The 23,163-nt window shown below is 50.1% G+C and overlaps 1 long non-coding RNA gene across 2 annotated transcripts; it reads left to right on the top strand.

Annotated features, from left to right (window-relative positions):
* Positions 1–19,280: 19,280 nt before the first annotated feature.
* Positions 19,281–22,879, top strand: LOC132504125 (uncharacterized). 2 transcript variants are annotated; one of them, XR_009534746.1, is made up of 4 exons: positions 19,281–19,516; positions 21,228–21,487; positions 22,368–22,512; positions 22,713–22,879. It is a non-coding gene; the product is annotated as an uncharacterized LOC132504125 (long non-coding RNA). The 2 variants fall into 2 exon arrangements; XR_009534747.1 differs by having other exon boundaries at positions 19,283–19,516; positions 21,325–21,487.
* Positions 22,880–23,163: the final 284 nt, after the last annotated feature.

Below are 23,163 nucleotides of genomic sequence, written 5' to 3'. Positions count from 1 at the left end.
CAGGAGGGTTCTGGCCCTGTCACTGCCCAGAATCAGCAAATTCACTCTCCACCGATGCGCTGGAGTGGCCCGTGGGGGGTGTCCTGGTTCCCGATTGGGCAGGGCGGCTTCTGCAGCTGGTGGTGGCCTGCTGATTGGGTGGGGAGAGGGCGGACATGTGGCAGAAGGCCTCCTCTCTGCCTCCTCATTGGTGCCCGGGGACAACCTCAGTTTCTGCATCGCTACCCCAGAGGGAGCGAGCCCGGGAAAGGGCAGCCGAGACAGCGGGGACACTGGCGACTCCTGGTGACCCGGGGGCCGTCCGCACTGCACTCTGGTACAGGGACCTCTGGCTCTCCAGGCAGCTTTCACAGCTGGGCTTAAGTGCATGCTCAGCTAACACCCCTTCCGCACCGCTGCCCAGTGATCCTTCTCAAGTGCACATCTGATCATGCAGCATACGGTTGAAATCCACCCGCCCCCCCGGCCCTCAGGATGAAGTCCTAGCTCAGAAATGGCTCCAGCACAACCGTCTCCACGTCCTTGCCATTCTTCCAAGCAGCCAGGCTCTGTCCCCACAACAGGCCAAGGCCTTTACCCTTGTTCCTTCTGCCTGGGACACCCTTCCCTGATTCTACCTACACACAAACGTCACCTGGCCGTCTCCCACTTCTTCAGGCCTTCATTTCAACAACTGCTCTTCCAGGAAGCCTTCCCTGACCTCCCAAGCCTGAGATATGTGCCCTTCTCATGTGCTTCTCCCACAGCCCCTATACTTAAGACCTTCACTTAATCGCATTGTCATAAGTACTTGGATCTTAGTCTGTCTCCCCCCTTTCAACGGTGGGCTCCAGGAGGGCCTTGCCAGCTATTCTGTCCTGGATACAGAGTAGGTGCTTAAAACTTATGTGTTGGAGCAGCTGAATAAATGATTGAAGGGCTGGAGGCCTTTTATGTGAGTTTGTATCAGTCATCTACTGGCAAAATAATGCTGTGTAACAAATCGCCCCAGATATTGATTACCTCAAACAATAAGCATTCATTTGGTTCATGAGTCTGCAGGTCAACAGTTGGGGCTAGACTTGGCTGGGGGTTCTTCTGTCTCAGCTGGGCTCATGCACATGTCTGGGGGTGGCTGGCTGTTGGCTGATCTTGGGTGGCCTCTGCATGGATTGCTGGGAGAGCTCTGCTCTGTTCCATGTGTCTCTACCAGCAGGCTAGCCTGGATGTGATCCACGGTGATGGCAGAGGTGCAGGAGGGCAAGCAGGAATTTGTTCATCTTGCAAAACTGGAACTCTGTCCCCATTAAACACTAACTCCCCATCCCCTTCCCTCAGGCCCTGGCAGTCACTCTTCTACCTTCTGTCTCTATGAGTTTGACTCCTCCAGGGACCTCATATGAGTGGAATCATGCAGAATTTGTCTTTTGGGGACTGGCTTATTTCACTTAGGATAATGCCCTCAAGGTTTATCTATGTTGTAGTGTGTCAGGATTTCCTTCCCTTTTTCAAGGTTAAATAATATTCCATTGTATGGATAGACCACATTTTGCTTATCCATTCGTCCATTGATGGAAATCTGGGTTGCTTCCACCTTTTGGCTATTGTGAAAAAAGCTGCTATGAACACGGGTGTGCAAGTATATCTTCGAGACTCTGCTTTCAATCCTTTTGCGTATAGAGTTGATCCTTGAACAATGTGGAGGTTAGGGGTGTGGACCCCCACTCCCAATTGAAAATCTGAGTATAACTTTGTAGTCAGCTGTCTGTATCCAAGGTTCTGCGTCCATGGATTCAACCAGCCCTGCACCGTGCAACCCTGTAGTGTACACGGTACATTTATTAAAAAAAAAAATCGGCATAAGAGTTCAAACCCATGCAGTTCAAACCCATGTTGTTCAGGGGTCAACTGTATACCCAGAAGTAGTTTTGCTTGCTCACAAGTCGTGTGGCTTTTAGCCTAGCGGAAAACCCTTTGGGACATAAAAACTGATCCACACATTTGACAGAGCAGCAGTTAATTGGACAAGCTCTGTCCTGGGGCCCGACTGTTTGGTGTGGATCCCAGCTCTGCTGCTTCCTAATTGTGTTTTCTCAGCTGAGTCACCCACTCTGAGCCTCAGTTTCCTCCTCTGTGAAAGGGGGATAATACGGGCATCTATCCAGAGAGTATGAAGATTAAATGAGAAGGTGTTTAGAGCCAAGCCTGGCACAGAGTAAATGACACCCATGTGTTGTTTTATGCAAAGTTCTTGCCTTGTTTTATGCAAAGTTCCTGCCTTTGACCCCACCCCTGATGTACTGCTAAGGGTGACGCTTTTCTGCTCTTTCTGAACGTAGCCAGGGGTTATCTGTCCTGGGCAAACCCCAAGGACAGCTGGGTTAGTTCTTGGTGACAGGCACTGACACAGTGCCCCTCTGCTGATGTGTCCTGCTGGGTCCTGGGGAGGGGAGGGGCCCGGTGACAGTGCAGCCTTGGTTGGGGGGGGAGGGTTTCCTGCCACAGCTGTTCGGCTCCCCGATTCAGGCCTCCGTCGCCTTCTCTTCCCCTGGTGCAGATTGCAATTTGGGCCCGCCAGGAAGAGAGAAATGAGCTTGCATAATAGAGGAACATTTGGTTCTTTCGGGCTGGGCCTGGAGAAGGTTTTTGTGCTGAAGTGTGCAGTGCGGGGGCAGAATGGAGATGTTTCCTGCGTGCAGGGCTGGAGGGAGCCCAGTCCACCTGGAGGGATGGAGACACCGAGGGCCAGATGGACGTGAGGGGCGGGAAGCTCCCCCAGGAAGGGCAAACAGGGAGGGGCAGAGGGTCCGTGACTTTGCTGTTTCTAGCAGACAGGAGGGAGGGCTCGAGGGAAACCACACAAGGCGGCACTGTGGCCTCAGGGGCTCTGGGCCAAGTGAGCGGCCACAGCGGGCTGTCTCTCCTGGGGCCTTTCGGGGCACTTCCTTCCTACCCCAGAGAGATCTGTGTCCCTGGCGCGGAGTTGAACCTGAAATTCCCGATCCAAGGGAATGGGGTCTGAGCTGCACCGTGGGGCCTCTCCAGGACCACCAGGCCAGGCTGAGAGACACAGACTGACCAAGATGTGGATGTGACGCCGCCACCCACAACTGGACCCCTGGCTCTGGACCCCGTCCCGGAGATGGGACAGTCACCCCTGTCCCCTGCAGAGATTTAAGGTGGAGGTGGGGTCAGAATCGTGACTCTGGGAGGGCTTCTGTAACTCCCGGAGTGTTGCTTGCATGCCTGACCTGGTTTAGTCTTCATGACAGTGTAGGGAGGTTGGGGACAGCTTCTCGTCTTTTGACAAGTGTTTACTGAACACCACCGCTGTCCCAGGCCCTGTTCTAGGGGCCGGAGATACCACCACCGCCAGGAGCAGAGTAGGAGCCACACACAGGAGGAAGTTATACTCCGGTGGAGAAGCAGACACTGAGCAAAGAAACAGATAAACAAAGATGGTCACATCTGCATAGAGGAATGCACACTAGGGCTCTGTTTTTCACCCCTCCCTGCATCTATGCTCTTTGCTGTGTGACTTGACACTTCTGCTCACCAAAGGGATAGAGCACATTTCTCTACCCTTTGACTGTGGGTGTGGCCACGTGACTTGCTTTAGCCAAAAAAAGAAGTGGAAGTGATTCTGGGCTAGCTCTGTCCCTTAAGGGGCTTTGTACTTTTCTGCGCCTTTGCCATGGTATGTGACAAACACACCCTGGATTAGCCAGCTGATCCAAGAGGGTGAGACACAGGTGGAGCAGAGCTAACCAGCCAGGCCCCAGCCTGGATCAGGTGACCCCTCAGATGCAACTGACAGATGTGTGAATGAGAATGCACGACTGTTGTTTTAAGCCACTGAATTTAGGGGTTATTTGTTACACAGCATATTGGTGGCAATAGCTAACCGATATAACCAGCTATTGGTAAGTGCTATCATTAACTCCGTTTCCATAGGCAAGGAAGCTGAGATGAGGAGAGATTCTTGATGGTACAGAGTCGATTTGGCCGAGTCCAAACAAGAACCCAGCTGTCTTGACTCCAGCTTGCTTACTCATTCATTCAGCCCATTTTACTGAGCACCTACTACATGCATGTAATTGTGTCAGCAGCTAGAGACAGCACAATGAAAAAGGCATTCATTCTGCAAGCAACCACTGTTAAAAGGGAACTTCTCATACGCTACCAAACGTAAAACAGCTAGCTAGTGGGAAGCAACTGCACCGCACAGGGAGCTCAGCTCGGTGCTCTGTGACCACCTAGAGGGGTGGGACAGGGAGGATGGGAGGGAGACGCAAGAGGGAGGGGACATGGGGATATATGTATACGTATAGCTGACTCACTTTTTTACACAGCAGCAACTAACACAACGTTGTAAAGCAATTATACTCCAATAGAGATGTTAAAAAATTTTTTAAAATATTAGATCTATAGTCAAGAGAATAAATAAATATACTCCTCTTATTTTTAAAAAAAAAAGACAACTTCTCTTTTCTTAGAGTTTCAACAGAAATCTGAGAATCGAGTCCCATCACCCCAGGGTATATCCCCACCCTGAACCAATCATGGCAGTGACAGGACGTGGGGCTGCGAGTGGCTGGGCTAGATCACGTGTCCACTCTCTGAAGCTGGGTGAAAGTCATGACCCCACCTGACCCATCCGGACTGAGAGATGATTTTCCCCAAAGAAAAAGTGTTGCTGTTAAACCTTAAGAAGGGGAAATAGATGCTGGGAAGATTAGAAACCAATGATGCTCACTCCAGACCTCTGGGGTCCTGAGGAAGACCTCCCAGCAGCTCTGTGGTCCTCAGTGAAGTCCCCCAGTGTCCGTGGCTGCTCCAGGCCACCCTCCGGCCTCTGACGTCCCTCAAGGGAGCTCAGCCTGACTCTCGGAAGATCAGATGCGATTTATTCCTGGCATCTGTGCTGCCACTGGCGGCGAGGTGCTTTGCGGCAGAACAATAAGTTACAGGGCCATTTATCTTGTTGGCGGCTCCTGATAAAATGAGCAGCCTGAAAAGACAGGGCCTTCAATGAACATGATCGGGGCTGTTCATTTAGAAACCAGAAGACCTTGAAATTGGCTTTAATTGAAGGGGTTAGCAGCACGGGGTTTGGCTGGATGTGTTGAGGGTGGAGACACCCCACCTCCGGAAAGGTTGCAGAGATGGGCAGGCCTGGCTTTGAGTCCTGGCTGTGCCCCATGTTTGACTTTGGGTAAGCTATGTGACCTCTTCCAGACTTTGTCTCTTCATCTGTGAAATGGAGGTGTACAGGTCAGCGTCAGCTCAGTTACGTTGCAGTAACAAACAACCCCTGGAATCCTGCGGCTTAAAACAACCAAAGTTCGTGTCTCATTTATGCCCCATGGGCTCCTCGTTCTGGGACACAGGCGGATGGAACATGCCATGTGCAACATGGACCGTCACTGGGCATGGGGGAAGTTGTTCACTGGTTCTTAAAGCTTCTTCTCAGGAGCAACTTACATCACTTCCACTCACGTCGCGTTGGTCCAGGCAAGTCACACGGCCATGCCTAACTTCTGGAGCGGTGGTGAGAGGAGAGAAGAAAAATCCTACCATGTGACCATTAGCAGGAAAGCCAGAAGAGTTAGTATTTATTAGAGATAGTTGTTCTGCTGAGCCATCACAGAAGTCAGGGTTTTTCTTCTCCCTTCTGGAGATGCTAATTATCTGAGTCTAATCCATTATGCATTTCCTGGCCAGCTTCGTCACCCTCCCCCCACCTCTGCCACGTCACTCCATCTGCCGTGCGCTTCCATGTCTGCTGCTGAACGTTAGAGCTGGTCAGCCTGGCATTTAAGAAGCCCCGTGCTGGGACCTCTCAAGGCCCCCAGATCCAGCTCACAGAGGGCTGTGACTAGGTATTTCTTACCCCCCAACCGTCTCCGCAGAATCTAGAACAGTGCCTGGCACACAGCAAGTGTTCAATAATTACTTGTTGCCATTGTGAAATGATGTACCCAGCATCACGTGTCCTGGGAAGCCTCAAAGGCAGGATCCTACGTGCTCGGTGCCCCTGCCCCAAGGTTCATTGCCACTTACAGGGCACTCAGTGCAGGCCGGGCCTCACGAGCCAGCTGCCCTGTGTGCATGCGTTCCCCCCTTCATCCCTCAAACAACCCTCCACAGTAGGCATGGCTGTAGCAGGAGTCTTTTGTTTTTCAAGTTTAATTCCCCTCCCGCAGTTTCACTGAGATATAATAGACATAAAATATAGTATTCCTTTTAGGAGTTCCACATGATGATTTGACATATTTATACATTGTGAAATGTTCACCACAATAAATTTAGTTAACATCCACCCCCTCACATAGTGACAAGTTTTTCTTTCTTGTGATGAGAACTTTTAAGGTCTACTCTCTTAGCAAGTTTCAAATATATGATACGGTATTGTTAACTATTGGCAGGATTCTTCACGGAGCTGCTCACTCGTGTTTATTCACCCTGTAATTTTCTTTCCCGGATTCCAAGGCAGACTTCAGCCCTTTGTATTTTCTTGATTTCTGGTTTTTTCCAAGTAGAGGGTAGAAGTTTCTGGAAGATAGTCTATTTGCCTTGTATTAATCTGGGCTCGTTAGAGACACAGACCAATAGGATGCTGTATACCTCTATCCCTAGCATCTCTATCCATCTATTCATAAGGAGATTTTTTTTTTTTTTTCTGGTTGCACTGTGTGGCATTCGGGATCTTAGTTCCCTGACCGGGGATCAAACCCATGCCCTCTGCATTGGGAGCGTGGAGTCTTAACCACTGGCCCGCCAGGGAAGTCCAAAGAGATTTATTATAAGGAATTAATAAATAAGGAATTGGCACACATGGTGATGGAGGCTGAGAAGTCCCAGAGTCTGCCATCTGCTAGCTGGTAACCCGGGAGAGCTGATGGTGGGAGCTCCCGTTTGCGTCTGGGTCCCAAGGCAGGAGAAGACCAATGTCCCAGCTTGAAGACAGTCAGGCAGAGAGAGTGAATTCTCCCTTCATCACCTTTCTCTTCTACTCAAGCCTTCACATGGTTGAATGAGACCCACCCACATTAAGGAGGGCAATCTGCTTTACTTGGTCTCCTGATTCAAATGTCAGTCTCCTCCAGGAGCTTCCTCAGGGACATACCCAGAATAGTGTTTAACCAAATATCTGGGCAGCCCAGGGTCCAGTGAGGACCATAAAATTAACCATCACAAACCTTTTGTGAAAACCCCACGTATTAGTCAGGGCATAAGCTCAGCTGCTGTAACAAAGACCCACCACCCCACCAAAAACCAGAAGAACCACGTTGATTAAAACAAGAGAGAAGTTTGTATCTCTCTGAAGTAAGAGGTCTGAGGGAGGGGAGTATGCCCAGGAGGGCCAGAGGTTCAGCTCTGCAGCCATTTGGGGACCCAGATCCTTCTGGCTTATTCCAGCACCTCTAGGATATGGTCTTTCACGGCATGGTTGAAGCAGAGTAAAAACCAGATCCACATGCTCTCAGAAATGGGGAGAAAGAGGAAAAAAAAAAGTGGAGGCAGGCAACTTCCTGTTGAGCAAGTGGTGTGCAAGATGAACAAACCATTCCCGGTCGCAGCCCAGGGGAGCAGAAGCTGCTGGGTGAGGGCGTCTCTGGCTCAGCAGCCAGGTCCCAGCGGAAGTTCTCTTCCTGTAGGACAGGAGGCATCCCGGAACTGGCTGTGAAGTTGCTTTTGGTTCTGGAGGGAGAGCGAGAGAGGGAGGGAGATTTGCACACGCTGGAGTTGGCAGGAGGGAAGCAGGCCTGATGACCTCATTTGGTAGCGGTGCTCCTGGGAGGGGACAGGATCTAGAAGCTACATCGTGCACCAGGAAGAGGGTGCCCTGACCGAAGAGGTCCCAGGGCAGGCAAGCTCCGTCCCCCCTGACCCCACCACACAGATGCTGAAGAATTTCCCACCAGAAGCGGCCGCATGGTCCTGGATCCCAAACGTCTCCCGGGTCCTCAGTGGGAACCAGTGGCCAGAGGGACCTCTCAGATTTGGTCTCTGACCGGAGCCAGCATGGAGGACCCACAATCCTGAGACTGAGACTAAATTTTCTATCATCTTGGGAGGACGAGGGCTTGGAATTGACTCTGCGTCGATTGGAAAGAAATAAAAATTGGTTCTATCTTGTAGACCTGGATTTGGGGCCTGGGGTGTATAGCTGCTGTATCGATGTCCCCATTTTAAGTGAGGAGATAGGCTCAGAGATGTCAAGTCACCGTCCCCCGGTCACACAGCAAGTCCGTGGTAAAAGTGGGATTTGGAACAAGGCCTGTGGTTAGTAGACCCCACGGGCATCACTGCTGCACCCTCATGCCCCTGCTTGGTGGGCAAGTGTCGTTCGGAGTTGAGACACAAGGCAGGAAAGAGGTGTTGGGGTGGTGGAGGATTCTGGTTGCCTGAGGAGAAGGCTGTGATGTGTGATGTGGGTTGGCCTAACGTTCCAGAAAGTTCAGCAGGCCCCAGGTTGGGAAGACTCTTGGAGGCGCTTCCATATGTATGTTTCAGAAGCAATGGGCTGTTTTCTAAACAAGCTGTCACCTGCTGTCAGCTCCGTACCCAGGCTGGGCTGGAAGCAGCTTCTGTGCAAGGCCCCTCCCCACGCCCTTGCTGCTTGCAGCGCGTCTGCCTGGGGAAGCCTGTCACTCACGCTTGCAGGGGAGTTTGCTGTAGGACGTGTGGCCAAGAGCTTATGTCTGGTCTGCCCTTCCTGGGCCGGGCCGGTTCATTCACTTCTCTGAGCCTCAGCATTCTCGTCTCTTGAAATGGGTGAGAAAACAGGTAGATCTTTAGCCCAGTGCCTGGCGTCAGTAGAAAGTCCTTCATATAACGGCTGGCATTTTCTAGTAAACTTTCCTGTTCCTTGTGACTCAGTCATTTTTCTCTTAGGCATGTGCCAAAGTGAAACTCTCTCTCTCTTTTTTTTTTTTTTTTTTGCGGTACGCGGGCCTCTCCCTGCTGTGGCCTCTCCCGTTGCGGAGCACAGGCTCCGGACGCGCAGGCTCAGCGGCCATGGCTCACGGGCCCAGCCGCTCCGCGGCATGTGGGGTCTTCCCGGACCGGGGCACGAACCCGCGTCCCCTGCATCGGCAGGCGGACTCTCAACCACTGCGCCACCAGGGAAGCCCTAAAGTGAAACTCTTGCATGTGGGTCCTGAGTGACGGGTACAAGAATGTGCACGGCAGCTCTGTTCACTGTGGCAAAACCTGGGACCAAACCAAATACTCACTGGCAGGAAATTGGACAACTACATCGTGGTATGTTCACACCATGGAGTATTACACAGCAGTGAGAATGAAAAAGCAGCAGCTCCAGGCCCACACAGGGTGAATCTTAGTGAGACAGTGTATGGCAGAATTCCTCAACTTTGACGCTATTGACATTTCTCTCATTATTATTATTATTTTCTTTTTGGCTGTGTGGCATGTGGGATCTTAGTTCCCCAACCAGGGACTGAACCTGCGCCCCCTGCAGTGGAGGTGCAGAGTCTTAACCATTGGACTGCCAGGGAAACCCCTCGTTATTGTTTTTAATAGCAATTTTATTGAGATGTAATTCACATAGGACGCAACCCACACACTTAAATTGTACAATTCGATGGATTTTAGTCTATTCACAGAGTTGTGCAACTACCACCACAATCCGTTTTAGAACATTTGCATCATATCTGAAAGGAAGCCCCCTCCCTCTCATCAGTCACTCCCCTTTCCCTCGTCCCCAGCTCCTGGAAACCGCCAATCTACTTTTTGTCTCCACGGATTTGTCCTTTCTGGGCATTTCACATAAATGGAATCATACAATATGGGACCTTTTGTGTCTGGCTTCTTTCGCTCAGCATCACGTTTTCAAGGTTCATCCACACTGTGGCATGTGTCGGAACTCCATTACTTTATACGGCTGAATCACATTCGTTCGTATGGATGGACCGTATTCTATTTATTCATCTATCGATGGACATCTGGGCGGCTCCCGCTTTTCGACTCTTGTGAATGCTGCTGTGATGAACATTTGTGTACAGATTTTTGTGTGGACGACTGTTTTCATTCCTCCTGAGGTTGTTGACATTTGGGGCAGGATCTTTCTGTCGCAGGGAGCTTCCTGGGTGTGGTAAGATGTTTTAGCGGCATACCTGGAGCCGACCCACTAGATGCCAGTAACACGTCCTGCCCAACCAGTCATGATACGAAAAATGTCTCAAGACATTGAGCAACCACCCCTGGAGGCAAATCTGCCCCTGATAGAAAAATCACAGGGGTTGAGTGACAAAACCTAGCCACAGAAGGCCACCTATAACATGACACCCTGGTTATGAAGTTTGCAAACAACTAAAACTCCATACTATATTATTTAGGGCCGTGGTTCTCAAAGTGTTGTCCTCAGAGAAGCAGAATCCGCGTCCCCCGGAAATGTGTTAGAAATGCAGATTCTTGGGCCCTGTTCCAGACCTGCAGAATCAGACACTCTGGGGGTGGGGCCCGGAATCTGTTTTCAGAGCCTTTTGGGTGATTCTGAACACACTCAAGCCTGAGGACCACTGGCGCGGGCACACATACCCACAGACGCAACCAATGACCTTGATCCAAAGAAGCAAGGCAATGGGGACTTCCCTGGCTGTCCAGTGGTTAAGATTCCACGCTTCCAGTGCAGGAGGCGTGGGTTCAGTCCCTGGTTGGGGAACTAAGATCCCACAAGCTGCGTGATGTGGAAAAAATCAAATAAAATCAAGGGAATGACAAACACAAATTCAGGATTGTGTGCCTGGCCCGGAGTGAGGACAAAATAAATGCTTATTACGTCAAGGAATGGTGCTCACTCCTGGGGAGAGGTGAGGGAACACATGGGTGCCTGTAGGAGTCATAGCCTTGTTCTAGCATTGGGGAGTGATTCACATGAGTGTCCACTATGTTATGGAATAATAAATTAAATGGTACAGAAAGTACTAGAGAAATAGACAAGCCTATAAAATAAAAACAGGCCAGGTACCCACCAACAATGGGAGTGAGTCAGGAGACTATGATTCACCCAGTTTTGTGCACCTGAGGTCATTCAGAACTAATGCTGGCTATTACTGCTACATCCAAGTTTATTCATCAAAAGGGGAGGAGGGGTCTTGATGAGACCAACAGATAAGCCCTGGCTTCTGCTGTCTCTTGGTTATTCCTCCCCCCTTTTTTCAGACATCCCTTGGCCCTAGAAATTAGGAGTATTGGCTGTGATTTATTGAGCAGTTACTGTGTGCCAAGTCTATATTGGCTTAAGCCCTCCCAGTCACGCTGGTGGGCATGGTGTCCCATTCACAGACGAGGAAACTGAGTCTCAGAGATTAAGAGATTTGCCTGAGGGGTTCAGTGGCTTGGGAATGGAGCCAGACAGTGCAGGTCTGTCTATGGCTGGACCTTCAGGGGCTGGGGCAGGGGCACTCTGAACATCCAGGCCAAGGCCTTGCTGGGATTTCCTCCAGCAAAAGCCAAGTTCAAGATGTCTTCAAGATGTCTTGAACTTGTCTCATAAATGGCCCTAATCCTGTCTGTTAAAGGCTTGGCTGACTTGGACTGTTTTTCTTGAAGTCCCCAAAAGATGACAAGGCCCAGAGAGGTGAAGATATTGCCTAAGATCCCCAGCAGAGGCAGGATTCAAACCTGGCTCATCTCCTCCAGGAAGCCCTCCATGCCTGCTGCATTCCCTCAACTCCTACAGAACTTGGGGGCCTGGGGATGCCTCCCCAGAGCCTGTTTGTCTTCAAACCCAACTCAGTTGGTTAGAGCAGAGCCCAAACCTTGCAGTTCTTTTCATGTCCCTTCTCTTACTTCCCTGCTTTTCTCCCATCAGCCTAAGATGGGCACACACCAGACACCCAGTAGGTCCTCTGGATGTGAGTGCTCAGAGCAAGAAGGCAACCCGGGGGCTCACACAGAGGACCCTCTCTGAGCATTTGCCCTTTACTCCCCCACCTCAGAGTGGTCTGAGGCAAAGACATTCAAGTCTGCAAACTGAAACAGGGAAGCACCAGCTCCCTAAACAGCAAATCCAACGATCACCAGCTGTTACCAAACACTACATGCCCAGCACCCTGCCTGGATGAACACATTCAAGACAACCTACGGGGGGGCTGGGTGGGGGAGGGATAAACTGGGAGACTGGGATTGACATGTACACACTACTATATATAAAATAGGTAACTAATAAGGACCTAACTGTATAGCACAGGGAACTCTACTCAGTACTCTGTAACGACCTGTATGGGAATAGAATCTAAAAAAGAGTGAATATATGTGCATGGATAACTGACTCATTTTGCTGTACAGCAGAAACTAACACAACGTTGTAAATCAACAATACTCCAATAAAATTTTTTAAAAAAGAAAGAGGATTTCCTGTAGACAGACAAAAAAAAAAAAAAAAAAGACAACCTACAGCCTTTCCTAGGATTATCATCATCCCCATTTTACAAATGAGGAAACTGTGGCACAGAGAAGTTAGGTGACTGGCTCAAGGTCACACAGCTACAAAGAGAAGGAGCCAGGACGTGAACCCCTCCTTTGTCCAATTAGGACAATATTTTAGGCTCCCCGTAGGTAAGGATACGAACAAAGCCCGGGAGGCCTGTTAGGCTGTTTTTAGGTTTTTGTCACGTTTCTCCCGGGGTAGCCAGCCTGGGCGGCAGCTCTAATCCAGGCTCAGCCCCAGCCAAAGAATGTCACCGCGCGGCTGTCGCTCAGGGGGCGGGGGTGGGGGACAGAGGAGGGAGTGGCATCTTGGCAGCTGTGACAAATAGAAAACAGATTGTGTTTCCCTTCGCTTCCACCCCCAGCCGGGGGAGGGGATGCGCCGGAACCCAATTACCCACTTACAATGGACGCTCTATTGTGGGATGAAGCAAGGTCAGGGGCAGTGGGGCGGGGCGCCGTGTCCCTGGCACAGCCGGTTGGCTGGGCTCTGGCTGACCTGGCTTCCTCCTGCCAGCTCCACCCACCCCCTCTTGGCTCACAAAGACCCCGTGTCCCTTTCCAAAACTGGGGTTTGCTCTCCAAGGAACCTCGGCACTCTTACTGTCTAGGACAAGATCTATGGACCTTGCTCTGAGTGCTTCAGACTCTAGAAAAGGCTTCTGTTCTTCATTCATTCATTCATCCCTCCCCCCTCCTCCCTCTCCCTATCTCCATCTATCTTGTTAATGATCTAGAAAGGTTTGAACAACCGGGCAGCTTGACTCCCACTGAGATTCATTCATTTATTCACCAACGATCTGTGCAACACCTACTAGGTGCTAAATGCTAAGGCCACGTGCGTTGATTTGCCAAGTGTCTTGGGAGCACCTACTGTGTACAGGTGGCGGGAATGCCGCGGTGAACAAGATAGACGTGCTCTACCCTCAGGCATCTTATGGTCCAGTGGGGGGCAGTCACTCAATGACGATTCAATGTGATGTGCGTTTACTGCGCACTGACTGTGTACAGGGTTCTTAGGCTCTTTGAGGGCAGGATGGGTGGTGCATGACGGTCAGTGTTAGCAGCAGGAGTGTGAGTCAGACTCAGATGATTAGAACCCTGCCTCCCTCATGAACTAAGTTTGTCGCCTTGAGAGACTGACTTTTTACCTCCAGGATCTCAGTTTACTCAACTATAAAATGGGTGGTAGTGAAACTCAGCAAAGGTGCCTGGGAAGTGTGAGTTGGGGGATTTCCCTGGCGGTCCAGTGGTTAAGACTCGGTGCTTCCACTGCAGGGCTCCTGGGTTTGATCCCTGGTCGGGGAGCTAAGATCCCACAAGCCACGCGGCGTGGCCAAAAACAAAGAAAAGAAAGATAACAGAAATATCAGTTGGCTTCTGTAGGGAACAGAAGTTGCTTTTGACGGCTCAGCACCTGTTCCTCCTTCTGATAACGGCCCCCTGAACTTGTATGGGGAAACGATTCCCTTCTCTCCTCTCCGCGGCTGTGGTTCAGGTGGGGCGGATCCCTCCCACCACACTCCTGGAGGAGCACATGAGCAAACCTGGCCAATCAGCTCATTCCATCCCCTGACCACAGTCATTGGTTGGGAGGGGTCACATGATCCAGACAGCGTTCAATGAGATTCAGTTTCAGAACAGACTCAGACTCAGAACATTAAGATTCAGACTCAGATTCAGACTCAGAACATTAAGGAGAGAACCTCTTTAGACTGGGCTTGGCAAGTGGAAGGGATGCGGTGGTACCATCTTGCCTCACGAGGGGAGAGCCTCCCTGAGAATGAAACTAACCCGGAACAAAAGGAGAGGATGAATACTGATGGTGTCCCTAGATCCAGCTATGCCTGAAGCTTGTGCAACTCCTGGACTTTTCAATAACATGGTCCAATAAATTCTCTTTGTTGCTTCAGTCCTTTTGAATTGGGATTTTATTACTTGGAACCAAGAACCCTGACTCATAACTAGGTCTTTTCTCTTCCTTCATTTCATAAAACAGAAATGCGACCTCACCGTGCGCGGAACAGGTAAAATTAGTTCCCTTGCTTTCTAAAAAGCTGATGAGAAATGGATAACGAGAGAGGCCGCACGACCACTCCTTTCTCTTTGGTGTGTGAGGACATCCATTCTCCCGCGGCCCCTGGCCTCGCCTCACTGAGCTCGAGCAGAAATCACTTAACCTTCTGGGCCTTGGCTTTGAAAGGTTTATGATGGACCATGCTTGGCCTCGTGGGCAGAAATGGAAAATTCTCTGCTGTCTGGTCTGTCCCTTCGTTCTGCATTTCCCAGCTCGTCCAGGCTGGGAAAGTTGTTCGGGAGCTTAAACTGGTGGGATTCAGAGGCGGCAGACTTTTTCTGAAAAGGGCCAAATAGTAAATGTTTTAGGCTTTGTGTGCCGTAAGGTCTGTTGCGTGTTCTTCTTTGTTTTTTTGTTTGATTGATTTTTTTTTTTACGACCCTTTAAAAATGTAAAAAAAAAAAAAAACAAAAAACATTCTTAGTTCTCAGGCTGCACAGAAACAGGCTGGGTTTGCTCCCAGCTATAGTTTGCTGACTCCTGGATTAGATTATAGTTATGGGGACCGAACATCTCTTCTTTCTCCTTTTTCCTTATTTTTTTCTTTCCCCTCCCTCCCTCTTCCTCCCTCTCTCCTTCCCTCCTTCCTTCCTTTTTTCCTTTCTTTCTTTTTTGGGACAAAAATCCTCATTCCCCCAAGCCCAGGAAATATCCTGGAAGTTCTAATATTTTGGTGTCAAAACTCATATTTACAAGTAACCGCTGTCTCCTTTGCCTGCCGTTTCTTTCTGTGGAATGTATCACAATTTGTAACTATAGATTTCTTTCTTTGATTGTTTGGGGGTGTCTGCCTCCTCATTCTAGAATATAAGCTCCATGAAGGAGGAAAGTCCTAGGAGGCCCAGGGTCTGGGGTTCCTGGCAATTTGGGACTGATTTCAATGGCTGTGGGGCTGGGGGAGGATGACCGGTGAACTTGACAAAGTACAGAGATGCACTTGCAGCTGTGTGAGCAGAGCTGGGCAAGCGGGTGGCTGCTGGAGTCCTCTCTGCAGAGGCGAACTCAATTCATGGTCCTGGATCAGGAACTCAGAAAGGAGTGAGCTCCCCGTCTCTGGGGGTGTGTAAGTAGAAGTCGGCTGCCTGCTGGGGCCAGCTTGCAATTGTAATTCCTGTCCCCAAAGATAGGTCGCTCCTCTGCCAGAGGATGCCCACACATGCTGGCTTGCTTGAGAACCCCTGGCTATAATTTGTCAAGATCCAGATTTGGTTTCTTTAGATTAGGAAGCTGCCAGGATTCATCCTATGATCTTACACTTGTTAAGCAGAATCAGAGAGATACGTGGGTTCAGAGGCTTTCTCTGAGCCCAGCTCTCTGGGGGACTCCTGGCTTGGTGAATTTCAGCAGCCTGGACTTCTAAAGTCCCGAACCATCCGTGGGACCTCTAGCCACTTGCCTGAACCAGGGGAGAAGCCCTGCCTGGCGGGTATCAGGACCGGGCAGGCCTCAGAGTCTCCCCTGGGTGTGGGGAGGACAACCTGGGTGGAGAGTGGAGGGTGCGCCCCCCCGCCGGTTTTTCCCAGGCTTGGCTACTGCCCCTGGAATCTGCAGAGGGCCTCAGTGACTCACTCATCCTGGGCACCGTTCCTTCTCCTCTAAGATCCCCCTGGCTTGTCACAGTGCAGGTGTGGGCTGGTTGGAGCACCCACCTGGCAGAGCTGCATCCCCTGGCAGGTGCCCGGGGGGCCCAGTTACCTGGATCCATGCCAGTCCACTGTCCTGGGTGAAGTTTATGGCTGGTTTCGTTCTGATGGTGGGTGCCCAGGCCGGCAAGCCTGTTAATATTTATAACATCACCCCTTTGGGCCTCTATGGGGCAGTGTGACCTCAATCACAAACTTAAAGATGTATTTTGAGACCACCTCCCCATCTCTTGTTTGAATCACTTTTGAGAGCCCCCTAAGTCCTGTAAGAGGAGGGACTCAGGTCCACCCTTGTCAAGGTGGGTGCTCTGATCATCCCCCTTTCACAAAGGAGAAACTGAGGCACAAAAAGGTTAAGTGCCCAAGGTCACGTGGCTTGACTGCATCCTCAATTATTTATGTATTTACACATCCATTCAATGATGGTGCTGGGGGTTCAGAGGTGAATGAGGCGGTTCCCGTCCTCATGGAGCACAGGGTCTGTTGGGGGCGGGTGGTGGACACAGCAGAGGACTTGAGTAAAATGCAGGGGTCCAGGGAGTCTGCCCCGAGGATCACAAGTCCCCAGCTTGGTACAGCTCAGGGGTTAAACAACCAGCCCTGTGGACAGCTTTGCCTGTCCGCCACTCACCAGTTGGGCCAGTTTTCTCGCCTCTTAGCCTTTTGGTGAGGATTAAGTGAGTTATGCGTATCTATAATAGAAGGAGCAGAGTCTGGTACATCCTAAGTGCCATGTATATATGTCATTAATTCTTCGTATCAATCTCAGTTGATTAAATAAACAAAAGTGACACATCTACTTATTCTTTGAGCATCAGTGGGAGACAGTAGCCAGTCAAAGGTATAGCTAGTGTGGGGAAGGGTGTTCCAGGTAGAAGGAACAGCATGTGCAAAGACTTGCATTGTCGCTACACCTAAATGCACTTTGAGCTGAGTGCAAGGCTTAGTGCAGATGTGGCAAAGGCTGAGCCCTGCCCTTCGGAGTTCGCAGAGGAGACATGAGACCCTCTAGTGTGGGGTGGGAAAGGGACAGGCAGGTGTGTTTGGGTGGGGTGGGGTGCAGGAAAGAGAGAAGGCACACTCCCTCAGACCTCATTTCTCAGACGGGCGTGGGAACAAAAATTGCAGGGACTTTGTTGATTAAAGTGATAGCTCAGTTCTGAGGACAGAGACAGGTTTTCCAGGGAGATTTTTCTTCTCTCATTTCCTCTCCTTGCTCCATGAAAATCCTCCTCACCAGGCCTTGGCCGGCTGGCCCTGCAGCCGCGGAACATGAGGAGTCTGTCTTTTTCGGGTGCACAAAGGGACCTGCTGTGATTCTCATTTAAGAGCGAGGCGCTTCCTGACCAGAAATGACTCAGATAGATTTGTCGGTGGAGGGCTGCAGCTGCCATTCCTGGATTAATTTGGAAGCGCTGGCTCAGGATGGCAGGGCTGCTGGCTGCCCACGAAGGTCAGGTCTTCTCTGAGCCTTCTGTCTGGGTCACTCTCAGGGCCTCTCTCTGAGTAAGCTGCCACCCCCAGAGAGGAAATCACTGGCCTGCAGTTCACCCCTGGAAAATTCTGCTGAGGGTTCTCTCTGCCCTCTTGTCCTAGAGATGGCCCTGAGGGAGTGCACATGGGAGGGTGTTTATACAAATTGTTATTCAATCAGCAAACACTTGTTCAGTACCTCCTATATGCCAGGACTGTGCGTGGTCCGAAGATGCAAAGTTAAATAAGGTATTGTCCCTGCTCTCAGAGAACTTCCGCCTCATGTGAGAGAGACTCTCAAGCCGGTAATTACTCATTGTGACATTCTTATGGGTTCAGGATTGTATTAGTCAGGCTCTGTTTGCAAGTGATAAAACAAAGCAAAAACCTCAAACTTGGTTAGGCAAAAAACGGATGTGATAGTCATCATGTAACTGAAAGGTTCAGGTACAGCTTGACTCAGGGGCTCAAAACATTTACTAGGATTTACTTTCTCTCCAGCTCAGAACTCATGGTTTTGATTTCTGTGGTAGGCTGAATAATGGACCCCCTCCAAAGATGTCCATATGTCCTCATCCCAGGGAACCTGTGACTATGTTACCTTACAGGGTAAAAGGGACTTTGCAGATGTGATTCAGTTCAGGATCTTGAGATGGGCAGATTATCCTGGATTATCATATGGGTAACATGATCACAAGGGTCCTTATCAGTGAAAGAGAGGAAGGAGAATCAGTCAGAGAGAGGAGGTGTGACTCTGCGGAAGTAGACATCAGAGCGATGCCATTGCTGGAAGGGGTCACGAGGCACGGAATGTGGGCAGCCTCTAGAAAGGGCTGGGAAAGGCAAGCCATGGCTTCTCTCCTAGGATGGCCAGAAAGAACACAGCCCTGCTGACATCTTGATTTTAGCCCAGTGAGGCTCATTGCAGACTTCTGAGCTCCAGAACCACAAGATAATAAATCTGTGTGGTTTTTTAGGTTTTTGCTACTTTATTTTTTAATTTAATTTTTATTTTATATTGGACTATAGTTGATTTATAATGTTGTGTTAGTTTCAGGTGTACAGCAAAGTGATTCAGTTGTACATCTCCATATATCCATTCTTTTTCAGATTCTTTTTTTTTTTAATTTAATTTTATTTTTGGTTGCGTTGGGTCTTCGTTGCTGCACGCGGGCTTTCTCTAGTTGTGGCAAGCGGGAGCTACTCTTCGTTGCGGTGCGCGGGCTTCTCATTGCAATGGCTTCTCTTGTTGTGGAGCACGGGCTCTAGGCACGCGGGCTTCAGTAGTTGCGGCACACGGGCTCAGTAGTTGTGGCTTGCGAGCTCTAGAGCGTAGGCTCAGTAGTTGTGGCGCACGGGCTTAGTTGCTCCGAGGCATGTGGGATCTTCCCAGACCAGGGTTCGAACCTGTGTCCCCTGCATTGGCAGGCGGATTCTTAACCACTGCGCCACCAGGGAAGCCCCTTTTTCAGATGCTTTGCCCACATAGATTATTACAGAATATTGAGTAGAGTTCCCTGTGCTCTACAGTAGTAAATCTGTGTTGTTTTAACTCACGTCTGCTTTGGTTCAAGTCTAGTGGAAAAGATGGAACACTTTCTCCCCTGTAACTCCTAAACAAGTCCTAGTTATTACTCTCATTGGACCAGCTTAGGTCACATGCCCATCTCTGAGCCAATCACCTGGCTAACAATGCTCTGATTGGCCAGGTGTGGGTCAAGGCTCTGCCCCTTGAGGGGGTGGAGCCTCACAGGACCATCCTGTACTGAAGAGTCTTGGCGGGTGAAGGAACTCCAGGGTTCTGCTCATATTAGAAAGGGGAGTGTAGCTAAAAATAGCAACCATTCTTAAAACAGAGGAGGGAGAATTCTCACCTGGTTCTAAGGTAAGAGGAAAGAGCATTGGGGGGGCATTAGGAGACTTGGGTTTTATTCCCAATTTTCTGTCTCATGAGCTGTGTGACCTCGGGTAGGTGGTGCAACCTCTCTTGTCCCCTGTTTTCTCACCTGTAAAAGGAGGCTGATGGCCACAGCCTTATGACTTCCTCAGGCTGGGATCATTCTCGAGTAACAGGCCAGCTCTGACCCCTCTTCAGTTACTGCCAAACCAGCCCCGGGGTCCTGGGTGGCGTGCATGCTCAAGCTTCAGCGGTTTCAGTGGTTTTGCTTTATCGGGGCTTTAAAATAGAATCTTCATCTGGTGACTCAGACTTCAAAGGAGTCTGAACTTCTCGGCAAATCCTCCCTGGTCTGTTGGTGGCATGGGAGAAAGAAATGTGCCTCCTTCCGTTTGTGGTCTAGTGGCTCCTGACCCCATCTGCATGCTTCTCGCGCTGGCGTGGGCGCCAGCCATCTTTGTTTGTCAGGGGTTCCTGTCAGGAAGGCTGGGACTTCGGCCCATTTGTTGAGAAGGGACGGGCTCATTGAGGGCCAGCTCAGCCCCTGGTTTGACTCAGAGTGGGTGTCAAGGGTTGCACGATCTACTAATTAGGACTACTAGCTGATTAAAAAATCAGCCAAATCAAATGGGTTCAAATCCTAGTGCTGCGACTTACTAGCTGTGTGACCCTGGGCAAGTCACTTGACCTCTCTGAGTGTCAGTTTCTTAACCTGTAAAATGGAGGTAACCTTCTGTGGGCAGCTGGCTTTGTTTTGTATTTACAGACTGCGGCCACTAGGAATTCCCTGTGGACCCCCGCCCTGCTCAGTAAATGGATTCTCTATTACGCGCAACCGAATATAATTCAACCTCTTAACTTTACATTTCTCTGGCCCTTTGTCCTCTGGTTCCCTGGGTGGTGCCTCCTCTACCCCTCTTGAGGCTCTGTCTTTTTTTAAAATTTATTTTTAATTTATTTTCTTTTTGGCTGCATTGGGTCTCCATTGCTGTGCGTGGGCTTTCTCTAGTTGCGGCGAGCGGGGGCTCCTCTTCGTTGCGGTGCGTGGGCTTCTTATTGCGGTGGCTTCTCTTGTTGCGGAGCACGGGCTCTAGGCGCCTAGGCTTCAGTAGTTGTGGCGCACGGGCTCAGTAGTTGTGGCTCGTGGGCTCTAGAGCGCAAGCTCAGTAGTTGTGGCGCACGGGCTTAGTTGCTCTGTGGCATGTGAGATCTTCCCAGACCAGGGCTCGAACCCATGTCCCCTGCAACCACTGCGCCACCAGGGAAGCCCTGAGGCTCCGTCTTGAGTCTGGCTTTCTCCAGGCTTGTCCCTGCTTTCCTTCACTTCCCCTGGATTATTCAAGAGCGTCTGGGTCACGCAGGGTGAGGAGTGAGCAATTTGTTGCTCAAGGTTGGCCAGTGGAGGATTCCCAGTGAGACTGGGGACACCACCCTGGGGGCGGTGTCTCTGTGCCCTCCTGGGACTTGGGGTTTGGCATCTGTATCAGGCCAGGCCTCCACCAAAAGCTTTGTCCTCTATGGTAGGCAGAATCCTAAAATAGCCCCAAGACCTTCCCTCCTCTGGTGTGCATGCCTTGTGCAATCCCCACTGCTGGGGTGTGAGGATGAAGGGATGGATGTTCCCTTGATTAGCTTATGTTAAAGGTTCAAAATAAATAAATAAATGTATAGTCACTCCCATGGTTACGTTATACAAAAGTTTGTATTAGCAAATGGGAGCGAGACCACCTCCCCTCCCCCCACCGCCCCGCCCCGCCCCGCTGGCTTTGAGGAATTAAGCTGTATGCTGGGCGCAGCTTAATTGGTCTCTGAGAGCCGAGAGCCAGCCCCTGCGGACCACCAGCAAGAAAGTGGGACTCTCAGTCCTAGTGAATTCTGCCAACAACTGAAGGGGATTTGCAAGAGAAACCGGAGCCTCAGATGGGATGGCAACCCTGCTGACACCTGGATTCCAGCCTGGTGAGACCCTGAGTGGAGGACCAAGCTAGCCTGGGCCTGCATTCCCACCCCACAGAAACTGTGAGCTAATAAATCAGTGTTGTCAGCTGATACGTTTGTGGTGATTTGTTACCCAGCATTGGAAACTAATATACTCTTTGAATTCTGGGAGAATCCCAGTTTGGAAGGAGTGAGAAGGAACGGCCACTTGGCTTGGAGGGTCCTTTGTACTCTGACCCATGAATCTGTCTCATGTAATGGTCTTCCCTCCCTATCTAAAGTGTATAGCCCTCCAACATCCCTTCCTTCTCCTGGAGAAACCCACAGGGTGAGAGAGAGGAAAGAAGTTTAGACTTTGCTTAGTGTTTGAGTTAGGATTAGATTTGGCTGAGTAATAGAAAATCCATTTAAAAGTTGATTAGGGGGCTTCCCTGGTGGCGCAGTGGTTGAGAGTCCGCCTGCCGATGCAGGGGACACGGGTTCGTGCCCCGGTCCGGGAAGATCCCACATGCCATGGAACGGTTAGGCCCGTGAGCCATGGCTGCTAAGCCTGCGCATCCAGAGCCTGTGCTCTGCAACGGGAGAGGCCACAACAGTGAGAGGCCCACATACCGCAAAAAAAAAAAAAAAAAAAAAAAAAAAAAAAGTTGATTAGGTAAAAGAGCTTTTTCTTTTACTATAGGAATTCTGGAGGCAGGTAGACAGTTGAGGGCTGCTGTCTTCAGGTTTCTCCTTCCATTTTACACTACCATTCTTATTGTGGCCTCTGTTTGTCTCATGGTGACAATATGGCTGCTGTAGCTCCAGTCATCACGTCCACATGTAGGTGGGAAGGAGGGGAAAGGGGCAAGGGCAGATTCAATAAGTGAATGGATAAATAAACTGTAATGTACCCATACAGTGAAATAAGAATGAGCCACTGATTCATCCAACAACATGGGTACATCTCAAATTCATCTTGCTAAATGAAAGAAGATGTGTGATTTCATTTACATGACATTCTGGAAAAGACGACGCTAGAAGAACAGTAGACAGATCAGTGGTTGGTAGGGACTAGGGTGGGGGAAGGCTTGACTACAAAGGAACAAGAGAATGTGGGGGGTGATGATACAGGTTCTGTATTTTGATCGTGATGAATACAGAAACTCTATGCATTTGCCAACATTCATTGAACTGTTCATAAAAAGGCTAAAATGTATATCAGTTGCATCTTTTAAGTCAGTTTTTAATTTTAGGTTGGGGGGAGTAGGAACAGGTAGCCGGAAGTCCTGACGTGTAGTGCTTGCCCATTTCCATGGTGTAAATACTCCCAGCACTGCCGATCTCAAGATGCCAACAGCTTAACCTCTGCACAAAATTCCTGAAAACTGCTGGCATGCTACTGAACACTGTGTAAAATTATGCCTCAATAAATCTGACCAAAAAAAAGAACGGTTTCCAAGAAGTCTGTCCTAACAACTGCTCGCCACTCATTGACCACCTATGTCTGCAAGAGAGGCTGGAAAAGGAAATCTTCAGCCAGGAACACACCACCCACGGCCCCCCAGCCCCTCGAGTCAAAGACAGCTTCTTAACTGCTCCAGCTGCCTCCAGGGTTTCCAGAAAGAGTAAATCTTCTCTAACAAAGCCCACAGAGTCCTCCTGGTCTGATTTGACTTAATATCCAGGCCCTCCAATCATATTCACACACAGCCTCG

This window comes from Lagenorhynchus albirostris, chromosome 14 (genome assembly GCF_949774975.1).
Source record: "Lagenorhynchus albirostris chromosome 14, mLagAlb1.1, whole genome shotgun sequence".
Classification (NCBI taxonomy): Eukaryota; Metazoa; Chordata; class Mammalia; order Artiodactyla; family Delphinidae; genus Lagenorhynchus; species Lagenorhynchus albirostris.
This window is presented reverse-complemented; position numbering and strand designations above follow the sequence as displayed.